The sequence below is a fragment of the Orcinus orca genome, chromosome 16, assembly GCF_937001465.1.
Source record: "Orcinus orca chromosome 16, mOrcOrc1.1, whole genome shotgun sequence".
Taxonomy (NCBI): Eukaryota; Metazoa; Chordata; class Mammalia; order Artiodactyla; family Delphinidae; genus Orcinus; species Orcinus orca.
In genome coordinates, this window is record NC_064574.1 from 16536017 (window position 1) to 16554252 (window position 18236).

The window sequence follows — 18236 nt, forward strand, 5'->3', positions numbered from 1 at the left end:
CATGCTTATAGGTCTTGTCTCATTGCAAGACCTACAGAATTGATTAAGATGGCCTCAGGAAATCTGAGAAGATGTTGAAATATATATATATATAAAGAAAAAAAGTCTTTATAACCACACCTGCCTTCTAAAGAGAAAGATTCCTTTCAAGTGGAAGGCCCTTTGGCTGCTGGATCACCTTCTGGGTTCAGCCATGCAAAAAAATAACAGAAATAAAAGCTGAAGGCTGCCAAGTAGCTCTGCACAGTAATGACAGGTGAACTGGGATTCTAAGGGAAGTCTGTGAGGAACAGAAGAGGAAGGGGCCAGGGAGATGGCGGAGGTCTGGATTTTCTGCCATGTGAGCCCTTTCCGGGACTCTCAAATCATTAGCAAAGATGGTAACACTTACAAATGCTCTTTGTGGGTGTATTCTTTGCTCTTGATGGCATTCAGGAAGGGACTGAGTTTCAGTTATGAGATGACAGGCTGAGAAACAGAAAGAGGAGGCAGACATAACCAGGAGAACATAAGCCACACCTTCACGCCTAAGGCATCTACACAATCTTGGTGAAACTTTGGACCTCTACAGGGCATGAAACAAGGGGTCACGCTAATCTCTAGATCTTAAAGTGCTAACACACCCAGGTTATACAGGGTTTATTTATCAAGTGAGATCAATGTACAAATTGGTATGTGTGTGTGTGCAGGAAAATAAGTAGAGTAGAGTATGCCACACAGTTGAAAAGCTTTCCACAGTTTCCTACTTATTTTTGGTCACATACTCCTTTGAGAATGCGATGAAAGCTAAGACTCTGCTCTTCAGAAAATGCCTGTCAGGGCTTCCCTGGTGGCGCAGTGGTTAAGAATCCGCCTGCCAATGCAGGGGACACAGGTTCGAGCCCTGGTCCAGGAAGATCCCACGTGCCACGGAGCAGCTAAGCCCGTGCACCACAACTACTGAGACTGTGCTCTAGAGCCCGCGGGCCACAACTACTGAGCCCGAGTGCCACAACTACTAAAGCCCGTGCGCCTAGAGCCTGTGCTCTCCAACAAGAGAAGCCACCGCAATGAGAAGCCCACGCACCGCAACAAACAGTAGCCCCCGCTTACCACAACTAGAGAAAAGCCCACGTGCAGCAACGAAGACCCAACACAGCCAAAAATAAAATAAATTAAAAAAAAAAAAGAAAATGCCTGTCTTCAAATGAATCTGATTTCAAGGGGTTTTTGGGAACCCCTGAAGGCCCTCTCTGGATCCGCAACAGGTCCACAGACCAAGTTCAAGAATTCTTGCTTTAGGGAAACCACAACAATGTTGATGGACGTTGCTTGTTGTTGACAATGGGGATCACAAGCCATCTTGCAGTTTGAAGGAGGCATAAGAACACTGCCAACATTCATTCATTTATAAACATTTGTTGGAGACCTAATACCCCAGGTCCTGACGGTATAAAGATAAACGCAATGTGATCCCTGTACTCACTGAATTGTCGTCAGCTGAGGGGAGGAAATAAGAAAGCAGACCACTACAATAGGGGGGGTGAGGCAGACAGTAGTTTCAGACTAACCTCGCCCCCTCAACTTCCTTTTTGGCTCCAGGATTTACTAATTACAAATGAAACAACAAGTGAGAATGACTGACGTGAATACTGAGGACAAGCAGAGGAAAGGAGCACAGGGCCAGGACACTGGGGCCATTTAAAGGGCCAGCTGGCTCCTCTGTGGACTTGGGATTTCCCTCTGTGTCCGTATAAAGAAAGTAAGAGAAAGTAAGCCAGTGCGCCACAACTACTAAGCCCACGCGCCTAGAGCCCCTGCTCTGCAACTAGAGAAGCCACTGCAATGAGAACCCCGCGCACCGCAATGAAGAGTAGCCCCTGTTCGCTGCAACTAAAGAAAGCCCGCGCGCAGCAACGAAGACCCAACGCAGACAAAAATAATTTTAAAAATAAATATATTAAAATAAAGAGAATTTATCTTTGAGAAGGCATTATGGATGTGTGCAAAGACTTGACTCAAGGTTGTTCACTTCAGCACTGCTTAGTACAGTGAAAAACTGAAAACAACCCTAAAAGTCCACAATTAGGGAGTAGCTAAATAAACTTTGGTACGTCTATAGAATGTCGTACAGAATATTCTATAGAATGGAATATTATGCAGTGATAAGTGATGCTATAGAAGCATATCTAATAAAACATGATAAAAAAGTCTCATTTTAATGTTAAGGTGTACATATAGTAGGGCCTCATATTTGTAAAAGGGAAAACAGTATTTTGCATAAAAAAATGGATGAAACTATTAGTAACACTGCAGGTAATTTTTATTTTCTTCTTTCAGTTTATTGGCATTTAAAATTTTTCCTGCCGTGCATTATTTTTGTAATAAAAATATAGTATTATTTCTATAAAAAGAAAAAATGTAAAAAGTTATTTTTAAATTCCTTAGACAATACATACCAACTGCTACAAATATGCATACACTGTGACTGTGAGTGAAAGAGATATTTATAGTTATTTATAACAGTGAAAAAATGGAAACAGTCAAAATATCAAACACACTGGCCACTAAAAATAATGGAGAGAGACATGAGGTACGCTCTTTCAGGGCCCTTCTCCTGACCTCTACCCCCCTGGCCTGGACCAGAAGGTGAGTTGCCAACCTGGGCCTGGCACAGAGGGCGGGCACTGGGGTCGCTCCCACATGTGGAAGATGCACAAGAAACACAAGCCAGATCAAGACCCGTGGAAGGAGTAGGGAGAGGAGCACTGAAGCTGTACCAGAAGGTGGGGCGACAGTCTCCAAGCTCCTCCCAGGTTCCTCAGCCATGACCCAGGTCACTTGATGACAGGAATGATCACGGCGAGCATAAGGACAGAGAAAGGAAAAGGAGAAGACTGGAGGGAAGCGGGTCCTGGGAAAGGAAAATAAAATAGGTGAAGAAAAAGGATTTTTAGAAAAGTGAGACAGAGGGCAGAGTATGAGGCAGGACCTGTAAGATGGAAGTGCCCTGAGTGGCCTCTGAGACCCTTAGGCAGAGCCCTGATTCGAAAGCTTTGATGAGACAACCACAGAGAAAGGACCCCGGAGCTTTCCTCCCATTTCCCATGACTGATCGCATTGCTCCTGGCAGCTCGATGATACTCAGACATCCAGTGGATTTTAGTACAATGAAAGATTAGATCAAGGACAAGGCTATCAGTCCTTAGAACTAAAGGTAACTTCAAACTAATGTGCACCATTGCCATGATTTATAACAAACAGAGACTGTTTATTTAAGAGCTGCAAAGAGGCTATTGTGTCCACAGATGAAAATTCTTAGCCAGGAAAGAATTCCAGGCCTGAAGCAGTACAGTCTTTTTTTTTCTTTACATCTTTATTGGAGTATAATTGCTTTACAATGGTGTGTTAGTTTCTGCTTTATAACAAAGTGAATCAGTTATACATATGTTCCCATATCTCTTCCCTCTTAAGTCTCCCTCCCTCCCACCCTCCCTATCCCACCCCTCCAGGCAGTCACAAAGCACCGAGCTGATCTCCCTGTGCTATGCAGCTGCTTCCCACTAGCTATCTACCTTATGTTTGGTAGTGTATATATGTCCATGCCTCTCTCTCTCATTTTGTCACAGCTTACCCTTCCCCCTCCCCATATCCTCAAGTCCATTCTCTAGTAGGTCTGTGTCTTTATTCCTGTCTTTAAAAGTGAGCAGACTTGCAAAAGATCAAAGGGATCCCCCTCTCCTCCTTGGGAAGGACAAAGGCTGTTGGCCGAGAGGTAAGAAGACTCTGTAGATACTTAGGTTGAAGTTTTTTAAAGTCCCCATAAGGAAAACAAAAAGAAAGATGATACACTTGAAGATAAATTTAAAGGCAACAAATTAGAAAGGGAACAAAAGCAGACAGGCTGCTTCTGTGAGAGAAACTAGAGGAAGCTGACCAAAAAGCCCATTAACAGTCAGTTTGCATTTGAGAAAATTAGATGGGACAATAACACTGAGACTTCTCCATCCCATGGACCCCCATGATAGGAGAACCAGGCTACTGCCTTGTAAGATGGGGAATAAAACCAGAAGACTTCAGTGTGGACTGAATGTGTTACATGTGGTCAAAGAAGAGAAGAACAGAGTTCACGGTCCCTACAATTCTATGCACCAACTACTAACTCCATGTTTACGAACATCAGCAAGAATGATTCTGATTTAATTGACTTAAGTGATAGAAAAGACAGATCTTCTAAGGACTCTTCCGCATCCATCAGTTTCTGGCCATATTCCAAGATTATCCATATGTTTCTTGGACTTCTAACAATAGAGTCCTCTATGAACTGAAGACACTGTTTTATCTGAAGCTGAGAGCTAAAAGGGACACTTAACAGAGCAAAAAGCAAAAATAAAATAAAACACATTTTAATTACAGAAATAGAGCCAATAGTTCCTTTGGACTCTAGCAGTCAAGACAGCCTCGCAACACTGAATGCACTAAGCAACGCTGGCACTCCAGGTGAGGTTTTTGGCCGAAAGGGTTGATGTCCCAAGGGAACCGTGTTGAGGACATCATACTATTTAGAGAACTCCAAGAGGCCCAGAAGGAATGTTGCAGCACTGACTGCCTGTCTCAGTCCCTTAGGACCCTCTTGCACAGACAGTATCTCCCTGAACAAGTAACCAATAATCTTCAAGAACTCGCCCAGCAAGTAACTCCTGTTGCAACTACTCAAATCTCCATAGTGCTAAAGCAGCCACTGAGAATGTGTAAACAAATGAGCGTGGCTGTATTACGATAAGACTTTATTTACCAAAACAAATGGCAGGCCAGATTGGACCTGCAGGCCAGAATCTGCCGATTCCTCCTTAGAGGACGGGATACTGGTAGTCAATGGCATGCAATGTTGAAAGAGTTTTAAAAGTCATCACCTACGGTCATCTCAAGTGAAGTCCATACTGAAAGCAGAGCTATTTCAAACTCAGTCGTCACTGCCGTACACCAATGAAAGGCATGAGGAATATAAAGGTCACGAACTGGGCTAAGTGCATCTAACTGCACTGAAGACCTTAAAGAAAATTATGAGCTCAGGTTATAGGGCTGTTCTGGGGCAGAGTTTCTGATGTCCAGCATCTAATGCCATTTCTGCTGAAGAAGTGAGTCAAGGCAGCAGTGGTGTTTTCTCTAAAACAGTCCTCCTTAGTGTGGCTGGGCATTTCTATGGAAACACTGTCCCTGACTGCTTTATTTCCATCTGTGTAACATTCAAGCCCAGGTCTATCAACTTCCTGGAGACTGTAAACTACTTCTGCTTAAACCAGCTACAGTAGATTTTGTGGTTTGCCACTAAGAATCCTGACCAATACCTGCCCCCAATAAGCACCTCTACTGGAGTTCCCGGCATAGTACATTGATTATTTGTTATATTTCTGTCTCCCTTAGTAGATGGAGAATGTGTTTTACTCAACACTGTAGCCCCAGCACCCAACATGATGCCTGCCTGGCAAACAGAAGACACCTAATAAATTAGTACAGATGAATAGACAGATTAGAAAAAACACGAACACATGAAAACTACTGCTTTAGTTAGAGTGGTGAGATAAGCAATTTTAAAATGATGTTTTAATATATTTTCTTTAGTGCCTAGGTCATTCATTCAAGACCAAGTAGCACAGAAGTATTCATCTTAGGGACCACAAATCCTAATGAAGGAAAATGATTGCTAATTCTCTTTATTTCCATTGGTAAGTTTGAACTGAGTTTCAAAGGTTTGAACGTTTTTTTTTTTTAAGTATAATTGACTTACAATGTTGTGTTAATTTCTGCTATACAGCAAAGTGACTCAGTTATATACATGTATACATTCTTTTTTATATTCTTTTACATTATGGTTTATCCCAGGATATTGAATATAGTTCCCCATGCTATACAGTTGAAAGGTTTGGACATTTGTATCCAGAACAATGACAGAAATGTGAAATTATGATCAGGAAGACGTGTTCCCTCCTGTGCTCACAACGTGTCTTATAATGTAATAAATGGAAACAGAAAGTTAAGGAAAGATCACTGGATGTGATGGACTTGGGATCAGGCAAACAAAATCAGAAGAGAGCCCTCTGAAACTGATATCATAAAAATAATGGCTAGAATTCACTGTAACTCATGCTACATCACAATTTAGAGACTGCTTACAAATGAAATGAAGCTGCGTCCTTTCATAACATCAGAAAACAGTTACTTCAAAATGGAACAAAAATGAGATCAAAATCATAACATGTCATGAGACCTACGGTACTGCAATAATAGGAAGTTTCGGGAAATGAACAGAAATACTGAAAAAGGACTCATTTTAAAACTGACTTTTTTTCCTACCTGCTATGGGGAAGAGGGAGCTTTGACTTCAAATGCTCAGCTCATTCCAATTCCTTTGAGTGAAAGGAATTCCATCCCCTAAAATATGATCACGATTCTTTTTACAAGTCTACCCCACAGTCAAAATTAATCCCTCCATCTGTCTGAGAAAGGTGAGGTTCATAGGTAGAGTCTTACACCTCACACCAAAAATAGCTCCTGGTGGATCTACAGATTTAAATGCAAAAATATCAAACCATATAAATATTAGAAAAATACACAGCACAGCATTTTATAATCTCACAGCAGGGGAGGTTTTTCTAAGTATGATATAAAACCCAGAAGTCATTAAATACTGATAAATGTGACTATGAATATAAATAAAAATACTCTGCATGGCAAAAATCATGATCAGCAAAGTAAAAATCAAATGTCAAACCAGGAAAAACTGTATTTCATATCATGAATAGCCTCTTTACCCTGTAAAGAGTTTCTAGGAATTGATAAGACAAAGACTAACAACCCAAGGGGAAAATATGCTCAGAATATGAACAGGGAATTTACAGTAAAGGAAATACATATGGCTCTGAATATATGGAAAGAACTCAACCTTATTCTATTTTTCACTTACTGTTGGAGAATATGAGAAAGTCTGACAACACACTGTTTGGTGTTAGAAAACAGGAATTCTCATCCATTGCTGATGCAGTCATACATTGGTGTAGCATCATTTAGGAAATCAATATAAAAAATTCACATATCTGCCTTGGCAAATCACTTTTAGGGATTTATCACAAAAGCATACTTTCACAAGTGTGAAATATGTATTCACTGCAGCAAAAGATTAGAAATAATCTAAATACCCATCAATAAGGGATAGGTTAAATAAAGTAAGGTACTTTCAAGCAAAAGAAGCCTATGCAACCATAATAATTTAGAAAGACAATGATAGTTACTTAGTGGTACAAAAATATTTCCAAAATATGTATGTTTTTAAAAGCCTGATGTGGAACAATATTAAGAGTATACCTACTAAAGTTGTAGTTAAGGAAAGAAAAAAATATACATATTTACTTTTATATGCATCAAATATCTCTAGAAAAATACATGAGAAACTGGAAACAGTGGTAGGTCTCCCCAGGCTAGCTGGGGAGTAAGAACGAAACAAAGATTTTTCTTTTTTCTCTTAGATACACGATCCAATCAAGAACAACATTTTGAAATTGATTGTTTTATTTCTTGAATCTCTTCTGTTCTAGAATAGCGCCCCCATGTCTTGTAAAGAACTGATATCTTTACAGTAGTGAGTACTTTCTAATATTTGCAACATGATCTATCGCAACTTGTATTTGGGTTTTTTAATGTCTCTCAATAGTTTTATGATTTTCTCCATAGGGACCTATTTTTGATGTTGTGACAGAGATTATCTTTTTTATTTTTAACATCTTTATTGGAGTATAATTGCTTTACAATGTTGTTAGTTTCTGCTGTATAACAAAGAGAATCAGCTATATGCATACGTATAACCCCATATCCATTTCCTCTTGGGTCTCCCTCCCACCCTCCTTATCCCACCCCTCTAGGTGGTCGCAAAGCACTGAGCTGATCTCCCTGTGCTATGCGGCTGCTTCCCACTAGCTATCTATTTTACATTTGGTAGTGTATATATGTCAATGTTACTCTCTCACTTCCTCCCAGCTTACCCTTCCCCCTCCCCGTGTCCTCAAGTCCATTTAGAGATTATCTTTTAAAATTTAATATTCTAGGGCTTCCCTGGTGGCGCAGCGGTTGAGAGTCCGCCTGCCGATGCAGGGGACACGGGTTCGTGCCCCGGTCCGGGAAGATCCCACATGCCGCAGAGCAGCTGGGCCCGTGAGCCATGGCCGCTGGGCCTGCGTGTCCGGAGCCTGTGCTCCGCAACGGGAGAGGCCACAACAGTGAGAGGCCCGCGTACCACAAAAACAAAAACATTTAATATTCTATTCGTAGCTGGTATATAGAAATATAATTGATTTTGTATATTGATTTAGTATTCAACAAACTTGCAAACTTTTATTAACTTTAATAATGTATATATAGAATTTTTTGTAATTTCTATATAAACAATCATGTCATCTATAAACAATAAGTTATTAATTCTTTCTAATATTTAAACATTTCATTTTTCTTGTCTCATTGCAATTACTAGAACTTCCAACAAATGTTGAATAGACAAGATGAAAATGGGCAACTCTGGTTCCTGACCTCAAAGTGGAAATTTCCTCAAAGTGAAAATTTACCATTAAGTATTATGTTTGCTGTACATGTTTTATAGTTACTTCTTTACCAGATTAAGAAAGCTCCCTTCTATTCCTAGGCAGCTAAAAGTTGTTGTTGTTGGGCTTCCCTGGTGGCGCAGTGGTGGAAAGTCTGCCTGCCGATGCAGGGGACACGGGTTCGTGCCCCGGTCCGGGAAGATCCCACATGCCGCAGAGCAGCTGGGCCCGTGAGCCATGGCCGCTGAGCCTGCGCGTCCGGAGCCTGTGCTCCGCAATGGGAGAGGCCACAACAGTGAGAGGCCTGCGTACCGCAAAAAAGTTGTTGTTGTTGTTTTAATCAGGAATGGATGTTGAATTTTATCATACAATCATGATTTTTCCCTTTTAAGCTGTTAGCAAACTATCCTAATTGAGTCTTTGGTATTAAACCAATCTTGCATTTCTGGTATAAACCCAACTTGGTCATGATGTATTATCCTTTTCATATATTGTTAGAGCAAATTGTATTTTCCAAAGATAGCCTCAACGATATTACCCCATCCCACATGCTCACATGCTTTTCGTTTTTCCTTTTTTTTTTTTGGCTGCGTTGCGTCTTTGCTGCTGAGCGCAGGCTTTCTATAGTTGTGGCGAGCGGGGGCTACTCTTCTTTGTGGTGCACGGGCTCTAGGCACGCAGGCTTCAGTAGTTGCAGCACGCGGGCCCATAGAATGTGCGGGCTAAAGCAGTTGTGGCTTGTGGGCTCTATAGCACAGGCTCAGTAGTTGTGGCGCATGGGCTTAGTTGCTCCGCGACACCACATGTTTTCCTTACAATGTGACCTTGACACTCCTCCCATTGAGTGGTGGGGTCTATGATCCTTTCCCTGGAATCTGGATGGACCTTTGTCTCAACCAAGAGACTACTATGGATATGGTGGTATGTGAATTTCAAGACTAGATTATAAAAACGCTGAGCACTTCCAATTTGCTCTCTTAGGACTGTGCACTTGAAACCCAGCTGCCATGCTGTGAGGAAGCCTGAACTAGTCCATTCAGACAGACCACAAGGAGAGATCATACGCAGGCATTCCAGATGAGATGAGCTGAGGTTCTACACAACAGCCAGCTGAGGGTCTTTACAATAGCAAGCATGAACTGTAGGACATGCAAATGAAAACGCCTCCAGATGATTCCAAGATTTTCTTTGAGTCTTCCAATCAGGGGGCCCAGAAAACGTGGAGCAGAGACAAGCTGTCACCATTTTGCCCTGTCCAAATTCCTGACTCACAGGATCCCTAAAATAATAAAATGGCTGTTTTAAGCCCCAGCATTTTGGTTAGTTTCTTACACCACTATAGTAAGTGAAATATTGGACTTGCTTTGCTAATATTTAGCTTAGGATTTTTCATATCCATAAGTAAAAGGGGCTGTGAATTTTCTTTTCTTATAATGTTATTGTCAGGTTTCTTTGTTTTGCTAACCCTTTTCTCTATTCTCAGGACAAGTTTGTATAATATTAATTCTTTCTCCCTTAAATGTTTGATATAACTTCCTAGTGAAGGCATATAGGGCTGGAGTTTTCCTTGTGGGAAGGTTTTTAATTGCTGACTTAATAATAGTTATATTATTAACAAATGTATCCATTCACCTAAATTTCTAAAATTTTGGGCATAAAGTTGTTCATTATATCTTATTATCTTGTTAATAACTATAAGATCCCCTTTTCACTCTTGACAGTGGTTATCTGTACCTTTCCTTCCTTTTTTTTTATTTTTACATTTTATTTTTCATTCATTCATTCATTCATTCATTAGCCTGCACTGGATCTTAGTTGCGGCACATGGGATCTTTGTTATGGCGTGCGGGCTCTTTAGTCGCAGCATGCAGGCTTCTTAGTTGCGACACGTGGACTTCTTGGTTGCGGCATGCAGGCTCTTAGTTGCGGCATGCTAACTCTTAGTTGTGGCATGCATGTGGGATCTAGTTCCCTGACCAGGGATCGAACCCAGGCACCCTGCATTGGGAGCATGGAGTCTTACCCACTGGACCACCGGGGAAGTACCTCCTTCCTTTTCTTGATCAACCTCACTACAGTATGTCATTTTCATTAATCTTTTCCAAGAACCAAGCCTTGCCTTCATTGGTATTCTATATTATACATTTGCTTTATACTTCATTCATTTCTCTTCTTCTCATTCTTTCTTTCCCTTTGTTTTGCTGGGCTTTTTCTGACTTCTTTATATAAATATTTGCTCAGTTTTTAGCCTTTCTTCTTACCTAATATATGCATTTAGGGCTATCTACTTTTTAAAAAAAATTTATTTATTTTTGGCTGCGTTGGGTCTTCGTTGCTACGCAGAGGCTTTCCCTAGTTGTGACAAGTGGGGGCTACTCCTCACTGCAGTGCACGGGCTTCTCTTGTTGCAGAGCATGGGCTCTAGGTGCATGGGCTTCAGTAGTTTCAGCACGCGGGCTCAGCAGTTGTGGCACATGGGCTTAGTTGCTCTGCAGCATGTGGGATCTTCCCAGACCAGGGATCAAACCCATGCTCTCTGAATTGGAAGGCAAATTCTTAACCACTGCTCCAGCAGGAAGTCCCTGAGGATACTTTTGTGGCTTTCATGTTCTAGTTCTTTTCATGGGTGTCCTGTTTCCTTATGAATCTGTTTTCTTCTTATGTGCTGCTCATTATATTAAAAACTTATTGAGAGGATGATTCTGATGCTCAGGATGATAACATCTTCCTCTAGAGAGGATTTTCACTTGCTTCTGTCAGTTGCCCAATGATGCTATTAGCTTAGGACAATCAAGATAAAGCTTCCCTGGACCTGAAAGCTTGGTTGCAAGACTATGTGAGGGCTGATTTAGTTCAAGATCCCCGTTATGTCCTTAGGGGTTCCATTCAAACTGGATGGGTAGTTTATTTGTGTCTCTGACAGTCAATAAGCTATGAATTCTGCCCTCATGGATGAGGCTACCAAAAGCACAGCTTAACCTCACAGATGCTTTCTCAGGATAAGCAAATGCCTTCAGGGCAAAAGTGATTTTGGCAGCTAGGCTTACCTGTCTTAATTTTTGCATTCTTCCAGACGTTGGTATGGTAATCCTTCAATATCATGTAAACTTTGTGAAGCTTTCAAGAAAATGTCTTTATATTTTGTCCAGCTTTCTAAACTCATCAGCAGCACGGATCCAAATGACCTAGACTGCCACGACTGGAAGGAGAATTCCAACCATATATCGTTGAGTAACTTGAGAATTTTGCACCATAAGATGGTATTGTCTACTCAAATAACTAAATACAATGAATTTTTGAAAAGATAAGAAGTAGAGTGATGAAAGGATCCAATATTGAGGAAAACGTATACATGGAAAGGAGAAAAGAAAAAGGAAGTTGATTTACCTTTCAGAATTTCATAGAATATCTACAGGAATATCATGGGTGTTGATGAACATGTTAGCGTTTTAATGGAAAAATATAATTAGCTAATCAAAATGTCTTAATACACTTATTCCTTGGTAAATGTGGAAATTCTATACTCCAGCCATTTGAACTTGCTTTTCCACCTGGTTTGACACTTTGTGGGTTTCATGGACTATCTGCTTATAAGTAACTCTGTATCTTGTAAGTTAAAAGAAAGCCAGCTCACTCTGTAGATTAGAGTGTAATCTAGTGCAAACTTCTAAGGATGAAACTGGAAATATTCAACAAAATTTAAAGCGTACATACCCTTGATACAGCACAGTCTTCTGCTAGTAATTGATTCCGCAGATCTACTTACAAAAATTCACAAAGATACACATAAAATTTTCTTTGCAACAGTTTTTGCCAATGAAAAACTGAGTATGACAACTTGAATATTCACCAAGAGGAAGTTAAATAAATTATGACATATTTATACTGCAGAGTACCACTGCGATGGAAATTCATCATTTTTTAAAAGCTGTCCCTCATCCAACTGTCTCCTCCATTTTTTAAAAGCTGTCCCTCATCCAGCTGCCTCCTCCTATTTGGAGGTACTCCCTCACTTGAATCTTAAACAAGTGACACAAAGACAAAGGGACAGCTGGAGTTTTTTCCTGACAGTGTCCTAAGGCAGTGATGGCAACATACTGGCCTGGCTACTTTAGCTAACAGAGGCTCACTAAGCCTACTACTTCACGGTCCTCTAGGCCTGCCTTGGTCCTGACCATTTTCAAACTTCTGCGCTACATCCCTCCAGTGCATTCCCTGCTTCTATCACTCAAAGCAAAAAGGTTTGTAGCTGATGCAACTATGAAGTCATTTAAAAGAATAAAATCGATCTATGTGAAAACTAGTGGCAGAACAATATGTACAATATGATCTCATTCGTATAATTTTAAAGCAACCAATAGATCTAATATTTCTGCTTAGATATGCACAATTTCTGAAAAAAATTATCCAGGAATTTTTTTTATAATGGTTACTTCTATGAAATGAGAATGGGGACTTGGGGGAAGAGGGAGAAGACACTTTACTTATAACATTCTGTACTTAAAAATATATATATTTTTATTTTTAAAAAGCTTATTTTAAAAAGGAAAACGAAAGCCACATGAGATGGACTGTTCTGAAGCTGAGATACATGAAATCTCTAGGTGCTTATTCTTACTGAGGGCCATTCAAAGCCATAGCCCATTATTATCAACCTTTAGGTGACAGGTGATAAGAAATCATTGAAATATTTTAAGTGGCAGGTGACATGTGCAAAGTAGGATTTAGATATAACTTCGGCACAAGGAGCCCTACAAGGAGGATGGACTAAGTAAATACATGGCAGAAAAAGATACACGGATTAGACTTGAAGAAATATGAGCTTGGACTGCAGAGTTGGCAGTAGAAAAGGAATAGAAGGGAATATTGCAAAAGACAAGATTATCATATCTCATACAATTGTTTACTGCTCAAATACTTACTGAACGTCTACTATGGACTGCCACAGGGCAAAAGGTATATGAACTTTACCAAAATCAACCAACCAAATAAACAAATCACATGGTCTACTTAAGTCCCAGTTTTCTTCCTTGTAAAATGGAAAGAACAAAATACGCAATTCATAGGACTGCTATAAGGATTACAGGAAACATATAAGACATACTAAATCTTCCATAAATGTTAACTATTACTAGTACTACTATTATTACTGGTACTTCAATGATAAGAATGACAATTTTTTTTTTAAGAATGACAATTTAAATAGCAAAAATAATACCCAAGTAGCCTATCTTTCAGAAACATACCCACATTATGGAATGGGGTGTCATAGATTCATTCTGCTGTATTAAAATATTGTGGTCATTTAAAGACTGAAAGTTTTATTCCTAATGACTTGTGGCTTTGCAGGGGTCCCTTGCAGAAAGCTGACCAACTTTGAAAGAATAGAGAAGTTCCTAGCCCCTCTGCTACACAAAGTCTCCCTCCCAAGTTCCCTCTCAGTCTCAGACACGGAAAAGTCTTGGGAATCCAAAGTAGCACCAAATATCGTGCTTGCACTATACACCCCACCGCAGTTCTTTAAGACCAAGGTACAAAGGTATAGCTTCTTTTAAACATTTACTGTTCAGGAAATATTGGAGAATTGACTGGTAAAATAGTATAAAGAAATGAAAAGGGCAAGTCAGTAAGTATAGATTACTCTAAACAAACTGAAAATCCCAATAAAACTATTTATTTATATCTGACCGTAACAGGATAGGTAAGATTTATGGCTCCCTTCTTAATTTTAATGATGCACTCACATTTCAAGATATATGCAACACCAGCGGCTTATTATGAAATTGCAACAATCCTGGAAGGCTTGAAGAAAAACGAGCTTGGCCAAACCAGACTTCTTTCCACTATCATAAAAATAATGAGTGAGGGCTTTTGAAAAATGTGGCATATTCAAAAGACTTGGCAGAAAGGAAACCATGTGCAGGAGAGACTTAACCCTACACTTGTAGTTTGATTTCACATACGAACTTAGAGAAAATTAGTAAAAAAATAACTAAGTGGAAAAAAAAATAACTAAGTATCTCTCAAATCTATACTCTACCATAAATGAAAAAAGTTATACTCAGAATCCAAACTTAGTACAGATCTTCATAAACTTACTACTATTATTAGCCAAAAGGTATAATTATGGCTAGCATTAACTTTTGGTTGTCATATATGGGGAGTAAGGTACCTATCAATTGAAATATATGTGCCAAACATATATTTTTAAAACTTGGAAATTCAACTAAATGAGAATAAAAGAATAAAAAGATTATTTTAGGCAATAAATGATTTAGCTGTTAACAGTAATCAATCAGTGATAAATTTTATAATTGGAGGAGGTCTCTAAAATTCTTTCCAACTCTTGCGTTCTATGAGTTGGGTTTCATCATGCAAAAAGTATTTTCTTGTCTGAAAAAAGTATGTATATATGAGTAACATAAACAAAATGGCAGAAAAAGAGTGTTCTACTGTCTCCTCCCCAAAAAACACCAATTTTGACAATCACCCATGGGCAAGAGTACCTCTGTGGAAAGCCAGGAATCCAGCAAAGAATTTTCAGCACATGGTTGAAGCAAACAAAGAAAAAAGAAAAAAAAATGAGACTGGACTCAAAGAGAGTAAGAAGAACAGTTTCACTTTATCCAAATCATCCCTCCCCCAAGGTGGCACAGCTCAGAGCCAAGAGAGACCTTCTTAGCTCGTGATTTCTCCCACAGGGAAAAGTGAGAACATATAAGTGAGAGCCTGGCTGCCCTAGCCATGCAAGATGCTGCCAAAGAGGCCCACCTCTTTCTCACCCTATCCAATACTGAAGCACTGACTAGTGAAGTGGGGGAGAAGGCAAGGAGAACAGCAGTCAGGGCTCTTGAAAGGCATCAAAGGGAAACAGATTCTGCTATAATCCCTTTGTAGACTCCATCAGGAAGCCACACACAAGCCACTGGGGACACCTTGCCTGAAGATCACCCGCCAACTGGCCCCGGGGCACCCACAAGGATCCATGTGCCTCCCCCACACAAATCCCATTCCAGAGCTGACTCCGTGTGTGCACCCTGAAGGCAGTGAGTGCAAGCCTTTGCAGAAAGCTCGGGAGCACGTGGAAAAAGTTGGCTCAACTTTGCAGGACTGGGAGAAAAGCACACTTTAGCATTCAGCCCACCCAAGGGAGAGCGAATGGGAGGCTGTGAGCACCCAGCCTGGCTCTGCAGGATCAAGACAAGGCAGACAATCTTAAGAATTCCTTCTCAAGGGGAACAAAAAGGGTGGAGTACGTGTATTCATAGGACAGATCTGAGAAAGCCTCAGAATCCCCAGAAGGGTGAGGAGAAGGTACTTCTCTCCCAAAGCCAGTCAGTAAAGATGTCCTCTTGAAATGTGAAGATGGCAATGCAATACTTCAAGGAACATGGGAAATCAAGGAAACGTAACATCACTTAAAAGAACAAAGTAACTTTCTGGTAAGTGACCCCCCAAAGATGGAGATCTGCAATTTACCCAATGAAGAATTCAAAACAGTCGTTTTAAGGAAGCTCAGTGAACTACAAGGAAACACAGAAAAGGAGAAATTGACATGAACACAATAACACCTAGCTTATATCAATAGATCATCCAGACAGAAAATCAATAAGGAAACACTGGCCTTAAGTGACACATCAGACCAGATGAACTTAAAAGTTATATATAGAACATCCCATCCAAGAGGAGCACAAGACACATTCTTTTCAAGTGTACATGGAACATTTTCCAGGATAGATCACATGCTAGGACACAAAATAAACTTCAGTAAATTTAAGAAAATTGTAATCATATCAAGCATCTTTTCTGACCACAACACTATGAGACTAGAAATCAACCACAAGAAAAAAAAAAACTGCAAAAAACAGAAACACATGGAGCCTACAAAATATGCTACTAAACAACCAATGGATCAAAAACAAATGAAAATAAAAACACAATGACTCTCCAAAATCTATGGGATTCAGCAAAAAGCAGTTCTGAGAGGGAAATTTACAGTGATAAAAGTTTACCTCAGGAAAAAAGAAAAGTCTCAAACAACCTAACATTATACATAAAAGAACTAGAAAAATAAGAACAAATAAAACCCAAAGTTAGTAGAAGAAAAGAAATCATAAAGATCAGAGCAAAAGTAAATTAAATAGAGACAAAAAATAGAAAAGATCAATGAAATGAAGAGCTGATTCTTTGAAGATAAACAAAATTGATAAAACTTTAGTCAGACTCAACAAGAAAAAGAGAAGACCGAAATCAATAAAATCAGAAATGAAGGGATTCCCTGGTGGCGCAGTGGTTGAGAGTCCACCTGCCGATGCAGGGGACACGGGTTCGTGCCCCCGCCTGGGAAGATCCCACATGCCGTGGAGCGGCTGGGCCCGTGAGCCATGGCCGCTGAGCCTGCGCGTCCGGAGCCTGTGCTCGGCAACGGGAGAGGCCACACAGTGAGAGGCCCGTGTACTCCAAAAAAAAAAAAAGAAAAAAAATCAGAAATGAAAAGGAGAAGTTACAATAGACACCTCAAAATTACAAACTCATAAGAGATTACTATGAACTATATGCCAATAAAACTGACAATCTAGAAGAAATGGACAAATTCTAGAAATGTATACTCTCCCAACTGAACCAGGAAGAAACAGAAAATATGAACAGACCAATTACCAATAATGAAATTGAAATGAGTAATAAAAAAAAATTCCCAACAAGTCCAGGACCAGATGACTTCACAGGTGAATTCTACCAAACATTTAGAGAAGAGTTAACACCCATGCTCTCAAACTATTCCAAAAAATTGCCGAGGGGCAGAAGGTTACCAAACTCACTCTGTGAGGCCAGCATTACCCTGATACCAAAACCAGACAAAGCTTTCACAAAAAAAGAAAATTACAGCCAATATCACTGACGAACATAGACGTAAAAATCCTCAACAAAATATTACCTAACCAAATCCAACAATACATCAGAAGGATCACACACCATGATCAAGTGGAATTTATCCTATGGATGCAATGATGGTTCAGCATCCACAAATCACTCAATATGATATGCCACATTAACAAACTGAAGAATAAAAACCATGTGATCATTTCAATAGATGCAGAGAAGGCTTTTGATAAAATTCAACACCCATTTATGCTAAGAAGGAAAAAACTCTAAGAAAGTGGATATAGATTGAACATACCTCAACATAATGAGAACCATATATGATAAGCATCATACTCAACGGTGAAAAGCTGAAAGCATTTCCTCTAAGATCAGGAACAAGACACGGGTGCTCACTCTCACCACTTTTATTCAACATAGCATTGGAAGTTCTAACCACAGGAATTAGACAAGAAAGAAATGAAAAGAATCCAAACTGGAAAGAAAGAAGTAAAACTGTCACTGCTGCAGATGACATAATATTATACACAGAAAATCCTAAAGATGCCACCAAAAAACTACTAGAGCTCATCAATAAATTCAGTAAAGTTGCAGGATATAAAATTAATATAGAGAAATCTGTTGCATTTCTATACACTAAAAACAAACCATCACAAAGAGAAATTAAGGAAACAACCCCATTTACAATCACATCAAAAACAATAAAATACCTAGAAATAAACCAAGCTAAAGAGGTAAAAGCGCTGTACCCGGAAAACTACAAGACACTGAAGAAAGAAACTGAAGGTG

At 39.7% G+C, this 18236-nt stretch overlaps 1 protein-coding gene across 12 annotated transcripts in view; it reads right to left on the bottom strand.

Annotated features, from left to right (window-relative positions):
* PKIG (cAMP-dependent protein kinase inhibitor gamma) overlaps positions 1-18236 on the bottom strand; it is a 111373-nt gene that overhangs the window by 53553 nt on the left and 39584 nt on the right. Inside the window, exon 1 of one of the 12 annotated variants that reach the window (XM_049698716.1) lies at positions 6334-6352. The exons of 10 other annotated variants lie outside the window; for them this stretch is intronic. The gene's annotated coding sequence lies outside the window, so the exon portion shown is untranslated. Of the gene's footprint in view, positions 1-391; positions 414-6333; positions 6353-18236 lie in introns of those variants that run through there. One more of the 12 variants, XM_033433784.2, reaches the window with a different exon arrangement.